Below are 9,451 nucleotides of genomic sequence, written 5' to 3'. Positions count from 1 at the left end.
GATTGAAGAGGAGGAAACAAAAATCCTAGGTAGAAGACCTGAAGGGAATCCTATATACAGACCTTTAGTCGCTTTAGGACAAAAAGAAAGAGGTCCAAATAGATCTAGGACACCATCTAGAAATCAGAATAAGATGCCAGGTAAATCTTCTCAAGGAGGATTTTCGACAGTCACGTGTTATAACTGTCAGAAGAAAGGACATTATGCCAGTGACTGCCGAGGGATAGCCTTCTGTCCTTTCCATAAGAGAACAGGACATAGTGCTCGAGAATGCAGAAATAAATTTGTTTCAGCTCCTAGAGGTAGATCTCAGTCGAGAGTCAGAAGTAGAAACAATAGTCAATCTCCGCCAGTTAGAGGAAATAGAGATTCCGTCCCAAATAGATATGCTAATCAAACAGCAAGTATAGGGTATCAACCAGTTCAGTCAATGTCAGACGACGCAATGGGAAATTTTCTGCTTACTGGTACAATGGATCTTCCTCTATAACAGAGAGAACGTCCGGAATGTCAAGGCTAAGTCAAGCTACACAGGTTAGCAAAGTTGATGTAGGAAATGAATATAATTATAGACCATTATTTCCAGCCCATGTCGGTCTAGAGAAACCTATTGTTACATTCTTTGATACAGGTAGTCCTAAGAATATAATGTCAGAAAAGGTGTATCGGTTGTATTTTTCTCACTTAAGTTTGAATAATCCGCAGTAGATTGTAGAATCACAGACGTCCAGGGTAATGATATCCACGTAATTGGACAGTTAGATTTTCCATTTAAGCTAGGAAGAATTGCTCTAAGAGAAAATGTTCTGGTAGCCAGAGATATACAATTAGCTTTTGCTCATTTGCTGATAGGTTATCCAACTATGGCTAGACAAGGGATAAGCATTGATGCCCCTAGAGAACAACTAGTGATTAACAACGGTCGTGAGATTTCTAGAATACCAATATGCAAGTTAATTAAAAGAACCCAGACTACAGAGAATCCCACACTGAAAGGTATCTTAAAGAAGGATAAGACTGAGGGAAGATATCCAGAATGCATCACGAGTTCACAACAGATCATTAACCTCTTAGAATCAAATCAATGCACTTATTTAAAGTTAGAGAGGGAATTAAGACTTAAACCAGGAGAAAGTACTTGGGTAGAATGTACAGTAAATCCAATTTTTGAAGGGAAGGAAATTCTCACGCTTACTGAAAAGTCGCAAGTAAACGGAATACATTATTCTTCTAGTTTACATGAAGTCAGACAGGGCAAAATAGCGTTACAGATTACGAATAACAGAGGAGGAAAGGTTAAGTTAACACCAGGTACAGAGATAGGCCTAGCAGAAGTATACTCCATACCTATCCGAGTTGTAGAACGGGAAACAGTAGCAGCAATTAGTAAAGGAAATGAAAATTACGCTCAGGACATAAAACTGAGAAGAGCTAAAATAGGATTTCATTTAAAGGAAATTAAGGAAAACCATGTTAGAGAAGAATTCATAGACTTACTGTGCGAATATAATGATATAGTCGCTCTAGACGGCGACACCTTGGGAAATACACGCGAAATAACGCACAAGATAGACATTCCATCAAACACCAAGCCAATTTACATACCAGCCTACAGAGTAGCACATTCCAGAAGGAGATCATTGAAAGAGAAGTACAAAGAATGAATAGGCAAGGAATAATAGAACCATCTAAATCCCCATGGTCTTTTCCACTTTTGCTAGTTCCTAAAAGGGACAAAACTTATAGAATAGTTGTGGATTTCAGAAAATTGAACCAAATTACTGAAAATGATCCTTATCCAATGCCGTCAATGCGAGATCTTATCGCCACTATAGGGTCCAAGAGATACTTCACCACTATAGATTTATTGCAGGGATTCTTGCAAATCCCTCTAGACGAAGAAAGTAAACCTTTGACTGCTTTTTCCACTAGTAACGGCAGATACCAGTATGTAAGAATGCCATTTGGTCTAAAGTCAAGCCCGGTAACTTTTGTAAGATTAATGGATAAAATTTTGGGCGATTTACTAGGCAAGGACGTACACTGTTACATAGATGATTTGGTAATAGCAACAGACACTATAGAGGAACACATAGACTTAGTCAGAGAAGTCCTAAAGAGATTAAGAAAAGCCAACCTGAAGCTTAAATTAAAGAAGTGTAACTTCCTTAAAAGGAAAATAGACTACCTTGGTCATACACTAAGTGAAAAGGGCGTAAAAGTAAACGACTTAAAGATAAAGTCAATCAAGGAATATCCTACACCTCGATGCAAGAAGGACGTAAAGTCATTCTTAGGTTTAGCAGGGTTTTACCGCAAGTTCATAGGGAACTTTGCAGTCATATCCGCACCACTAACTGAACTTTTAAAGGAACACGTATCATTTGTATGGACAGACAAGCAGCAAGAAGCATTCGATGAATTGAAAGAAAGATTAACACATCCCCCAGTACTTAGCTTCCCAGACTTTGGCAAAGAATTCTTTTTAGCCACGACGCAAGCCACATTGGTATAGGAGCATGTTTAATGCAAAGACAAGATAATAAGTATAATGCGATAGCTTATTACAGTAGGAAATTAAAGCCCTCAGAAGTGAACTACTCAGTAACAGACCTCGAGTCTCTAGCTATAATAGACGCTTTAAAGCATTTCAGATATATCATTTTTGGTTACAAGATAACCGTGTTCACGGATCATTCAGCTGCAGTGAAATGTTAAAGAACCCTAATTTTTCTGGACGAAGAGCCCGTTGTTCATGACAGCCCAAGATTATGACATAGAAGTGAAATATGTCCCTGGGGAAGACGAATAAGGTAGCAGATGCCATTATCCAAGATATGTATCACAAGATGATATCTAAATATGATAAGTCAAGAAGAAGAAAAGAATGAAACATGTGCAGTGACGTAAATGTACTTACCATGCATTATACAGAGGAGCTTTCCCGGCAAAATTTCATAAAGGAACAAGAAAGAGATGAAGATATAAGGGAACTGTTCAAATACGTTAGAAACGAAAGAAAACACAGCCAACAAGAATTAACCGAACTAGGTAGGAAGGTTGGATGTCCCACAGATGCACTAGATGGCGTATTAATTTGGATGTGTCACGAATATGACCCATTTGGTCAATTTCTAGGTGTACTGCACAAAAGGTTAGTACCTAAGAGTCTAAGAAACAAGGTCATTGAGCTAATGCACGATGATGACATGAGAGCTCACCCAGGAAGGGATGAGACAATTAGATTAATTCAAAGAACTTTCCATTGGAAGGGAATTCACAAGGATGTTAGTAATTATGTGAAGAGCTGCAATACATGCAACAGCTACAAGGGAAGAACAGACAAGGAAGTACCACTAGGGAAATATCCTATCCCACAGACTCCTTTCGAAAGAGTATCTATTGATCTTATCACAAATCTCCATACCACGAGTAAAGGGAATAAGAATATACTAGTATGTATCGACGCGCTCACGAGATATACAGAGTTGGTACCACTAACTAGTAAAAGTGCCAAGGATTGTGCAACCGCACTCTTCGATAAGATATTTTGCAGATATCTGCCCCACAGCTCATTATTTCTGATAATGGGACCGAGTTCAACAACTCATTAGTTCAAGAAATTTTGTAACGCCTTTAAGGTAGAAAAGGTAGCGATACAGCCGTATCACCCAGCTAGTAATGGCTTAGTAGAAAGGAATAACAGGAAGGTTTTAGACGTATTGCGTCACACAGTAGGACAGGATCCTGACTGGGACGTCAATTTACCTTTAGTCCAATTATCCTTAAATGCAAGGCATCATACGAGTACTCGAGCAACTCCCATAAAAGCCTTGATGGGATATGAACCCAGATTACCTTATGCATGGCTGAATCAGCCAATACAGCCAAATTACTCTGAAGATATCAGGAAGATAAGAATCGGAAACTTTAAAGTAATTCACAAGCAATTGCACAAGAATTTAGAAGAAGCCCAGCAGAATATGATAGAGAAGCATCAAGAAGGATTAAGGCCTGTAGACTACAAGAAAGGAGATGAAGTCTATATTAAGAAGGAAGTAAGAAGTGGTATTAATTATAAGTTAGCCACAAAATTCACAGGACCATACAAGGTCGTAGACGTACAAGAAACTAAGATAAAGGTTAAGAAAATGAATAACCAAATGCCTTCCACATATGCTGAATCATTAGAAGAAGAAGAATTTTGGATAAACAAGGACAAGGTCAAGAGAACCAAAGAAGTTGAAGAATCCGAAATGACAGAGACGTCAGAAGAAATTCCAGAAGAAGGAACTAGATATAACCTAAGAAATAGAAGAGTCACTTTTCAGTGAAACAGAAGAGCAAACCCATTAATTCATCCAATTATTCCCATGTATTTATTTGATTTCTTTATTGCTAAGTTTACCTTCATCGGTCGACTTAGGAATAATCTTTTATTGTTGCAATTCTTACTTTAATTAGTTGGTTTGTAGCAATTTTTTTTTGGATTAAGTGCACTTAACTTCAAATTTATTTTGACTTGAAGGGAATTATTTGGGTATGTAAGAAACGGTTCAATGCGTAGTATAAGAATTTTAAGACGTATATTAAGTTTAATCGTTCCATAAGAACATTCTTAGAAGTAAAAGAATAAATAAGACGGGTTAAGATAGATATTAAGAGATTTTAAGATAAGACAATTCGTTTCAGAAATGACTAAGATATTGAAGGGGTAATTAATACACTTACTTTGTTCAAATCCATTAGATGTTGATTGATGAAAAAACTTACTAATAAGATATTAATTGATAAAGACTCACTAACAAGAAGTTAATTGATGAAGACTCATTAACAAGGTAGTAGTTGTTGAAAACTTACTAACAAGATATTGGTTGGTGAAAGCTTACTAATTGTTGTCACAGTAGAAGAAACCTACAAGTATTAACCACTAACCGGTTCCTTTAACCGAGTTGCCAATTTTGTTTTAGTATCAAGCAGTGAAGTTATATTGTTTAATGTACAAGGTTACTCAGAAATTACAGTAAGAATGTCCAATGAAATTTTGCATAAACACAATACACAATCTCAGTAGGAAGTCAAGGACACACTTGTTATTGCATACAAATACACAAGGATATTTTCTCCCAGGACTTGTCTCCAAGCAGCAGGTCGCAGCGAACAAGAAGCCATCAAGTGTCGTCAACGAAGAACGAAATTAATTTTTCCATAAAGAAAGATGATATCCACCTAGATAGAATAGGACTGAGGACTGAACCAATCATGTACTGTAAACTTGGATAGTTACCATTATTTTTGCTTCTACCATGCATTTATATAACTTATATGACTTAAGGGCTTATGTATGTTTAACTTTCAGTTTTCTTGTTTTTGGTGATTTAGTTTTGTTTGCATTCAGTTTCAACGTTTCTTTAATGTGATTTACTCATATTTGAATTCAGTTTGATGATTCTTTTAATATACTTAATCAAGTACTTGTTCATATTCATATTCAGTTTTTATGTTTCTCTGAATGTTACTTACTCAAGAATTTATTCATGTTTACATTCAATTTTGATTGTTGCCCTTAATGTTACTTAATCAAGGATTTGCTCATGTTTACATTCACTTTTGATGTTTTTTGAGTCAAAGTTTCAATATGATTTCCAAGAAGCATAAGTTAGGAGTCCTCTTGTAGGTATAATATTTGCTTCAGCTTAGATAACGCTGTCGGAGACAGCTAGATAGCGGGCCGAGACTGTAATAGTGTGGCACAGTGTTGTTATTCCAAAGGCAATAACTTAATAATACTTAAGAAAAAGGCACGAAACGGATAATAAGAAAAGAAAGAGGGATAAGAGAATGAAAATAATTAATTTTACGAAGGTATCGTTTTCTCGGACTCGACCCAAAGCGATTAGGCGTTAGACCCACAGCATCTGGTCTGCATCTCCCAGGCATCTTCGAGAAATTGGAATCCAACCCATTACGCCTCATCTCCGATGATTAAGTGATTCTCTGGCACGCCCGACATTTGTGACACTTCAAGCGTCGGAGAATTAATGTAAGGTGGACCTTTTCAAGAGCCTTCTGTTTAATATAACCAAGGGAAATTCAAGGCTTCCTTGTTTCAAAGGTGGATCGTGTGAAAATCTAAGCTCCACCCTCCCAAATATAGGCCTCTAGTATTGACGAATCAAAAGCCATGAGTGTTGGTCATAAGACAGCCCAAAAGGCGTATCAACGAATGACCTATGAGGCTACCAAATGGATACACCCCTTAGAAGCCAGGACATGAAGAAGGAGGCGTATACAAATTCAAAGCCTACGAATTACTGTAGAAGACCTGACAGGAAGGCGGTCTTGTATAATGTTTGCAGCCACTAAGGCACAAGAAGTCTTTCAGAAAATGCCACACCCAGTCAGAATCCAAAAATCCAAAGGCGGGGCTAAGGAGATTTCAACTGAACAAAAAAAAAAAGGCGAGACAGAGAGAGAGAGGAGAAAAAGAGGGAGAGAGAAAAGGGGAACAGAGAAGCCAAGAGAGAGACAACCGGGGAGCCTGAGGGGAGAACTGCAGTGGCATGGCCGTGAAACAGAGAAGGACAGAAGAATCCCCAGAAGAAGAACAGGTGCAAAAGTGTGGTGTGCGAATCAATCAAGGACAGTGAAAGTGACAATCAATACTCAGTAAAATTCCCTCGTGCCTATAGACTCGTAATTGCAACAAGTGCCAATTAAGTTTTATCAGTCCAAAAGCCCAGTAACTCAGAAGGTGGAAAAACTTTATAAGTGCCCCAGCGAAGAATAAACTTAATGCAAAGAAAAATATCAATCTTCATTTCTCATCCAAAACGATAACCCTTTTTGCTAATTCCCCAAAGTACAGCCTCCACGGCACACGTTACCTTAGAGCTGTGTACGGGAAGGTAAGTACCGTCACAAAAGTCTAAAGACTCATCTGGTCACGGACATTTTAATTAGCTTTTGGAGGAAATCGCCCAGCTGTGGACGAGAGTCCAAAGACCAACTAATAATCATCCGTAGGTCATCTGCTGCTCCGAAGATTTTCCTCTCCTTACATTGAGCAGTTTTCATAGCGCAGGCTTTCAACCGAGGCGTAAAGGTAACTTCTTTCACCTTTTCTCTTGGTTATTATTTCCTTTCTTTACTGATACTCAGGTCGCGTTAAAGATCAAACTCTCCTTGATCGTGAAAGATTTTTTTGTCCTTAAACTATATAACTTTTTTTATATCACTTTAATGAATCCACAGAAGCCAAGTCCTTTTCATTTTGTCGGGATTTTTGTCCTTAATGTCTTTCAGTATCTCATTTATCATTATGTGTTGTTGTTGTTATCCAGCCATGCCTTTGCAAACAGGATACGTAAGACGACAATCGTTCCTGACCGATTCGGACTTCGACCCCTAAACTAGTGAGATTAACTTTCGCCTAATCTTTGATTAGTTATGACGCCTGCGCGTGCAAGTTCCTGTCTTCGCTTTCCACTCTGAACAGGAAGCGAGGACCCGCCTTAAATTTGTTAGCTAATTGCTTGCAAATAGTTGGCAAACTCTCCGAAGTTTGTACCTATTTGGGAGAGGCTTAAAAACTCTTGTTTCCTGATTAAACATTGAAGTCGTTTAATTCGGAAATTACTGAGTGAATTTCGTCGTTTGTTGTCATTGCCCAAGCTAACCTTTTCTAATCTCTTTATAAAGTCCTGTCATTTGTCGCTCGTTTGCTTTTGTCTTATATTGTATCGCTTTGACAGTTTTTAAAAGAAGTTTTTCAACTAAGTAAAAAGCCTTAAGTCCGGTTTCTATAGCGGCATTGTCCGCAGGTTTTATGCACAGGACCAATGGGGAAAATGTGAAACCAAAATATACACATTAACTTCATTTGTATACCGTCGTTCCCAACCTTTGCACCTCTCATCGAAGCAGCGTGCTAGAATAGGTGAGTAAAGTCTATAAGTAGACGAGATCTATCTTGTCAAGTGGCTGGAGTGTAAGCTGATTTAATTACGTGATGAATTTGGCTTTCGTTCATTCTGTGTGCGCGCGGGTGGTAGTCCAGGAAGTGAACGAAGCCCATGCCAATCCATTTTGTTGCGTAGCAGTTGTCAACAGTCGCCTTTAGATACTTATTGATAAGTTCCGCTTGTGTTGCTTATGCGTTGCTTGGAATCGAAAGGCTTTTTGATATTTTGGCACCCATAGGTTGTATGATAGGAAATGTGTTTGATTCTATGTTTTCTAATAAACAAAGTCACTCTTGGCAACTTTATCGCACAGAAATTAGTATCGTCCTGACCGTCAATTTGTATTCATGTGATGAGGTACTTTATTGCATATAAAACGTCTCCTGAAATTAAACGATAAAAGTGAACATTGTTGCTCGGAAACTGGATAAAAAAATATTTTTAACAGTTACTTTATCGTTGATTTGTGCTGAATGGAGATGCATGAGCAGGAAGCGAAAATAAGACTGAATTCCAGACGCAGCAGTAGGCTACCTTGTCTGTTTGCATTTGCTAACAATACGAAGAGTATAAATCTATGTACATATATATAAAAAATGGTATTGGTCACTTATAATCGACATGATTATCTGCATTTCATCGGTTGATAATTAAGGCCCCTCCGACGTAAGGTACCCACTAAAAACTCTTGCTCTCTCGTTCGTGGGACATGGTTGATGAGGGATAAGGCTCCGTGGCAACAACAGCTTCGATCCGATGCAAAATTCTCTACTGATTTAGCTCTATTCTTGCTTATTTCTCAACTTCTGTGTGTTTTTCTTTGTGAAGCTCGTCCATCGATAGTTCTGCAATGTTGTCCTTCTTTGGTTGTGTGGAATGAGAGCCTCCGAGGCATTTCAGTGGCTGTGGAACGTTTGTTCAACATGACTGATTAACATTTAGTTGTTGACTGTTCTCTCGAGAGTCGAGACACCCGGTGCTTAGTGGAGGGCAAAGATGGCGCATACCTTTTCGTCAAGGGCCTCTGAAGAGGTTATGATTTATTATGACTTCGACTGGATGCTTTAATAAGTTAAAGAACCTGTAGCCATCTTGAGCGGGTCCGAATATCTTCTATTTGCATTGGGAGCTGATACGTGGAGATTGGTTTCGGCAACTATCTCGCTTTTATTTTCATCTCCTTTTATTTATTTTTCATTAAGAGCTCCTCTTCAATCACTTCATCCGGCGCCAGCGACTTTTAAGATTTCATGATGTTAGGTGGCCCTCAGTAGTTCAGTTGCTCATCTACGAAGTCGCAGGTTGTGTCACGAGCGACCAAACTTGGAGGAACCGGGTATGTGATCGTTAATTAAGAACCTATTTCCCTTTCCCTCGCCTTCCTTCGTAGCGTTCGACGTTTGGACGTTTCAAATATGCGAGCTGGCAGTTTTGGTCTTAGGTTACCTAACTGACCATTAGGCAATGATGAGGTTTCACTTTCTTAA

This window comes from Macrobrachium nipponense, chromosome 7 (genome assembly GCF_015104395.2).
Source record: "Macrobrachium nipponense isolate FS-2020 chromosome 7, ASM1510439v2, whole genome shotgun sequence".
Classification (NCBI taxonomy): domain Eukaryota; kingdom Metazoa; phylum Arthropoda; class Malacostraca; order Decapoda; family Palaemonidae; genus Macrobrachium; species Macrobrachium nipponense.
The sequence above is the reverse complement of the archived record's forward strand: the minus strand, read 5'-3'. Positions refer to the sequence as shown.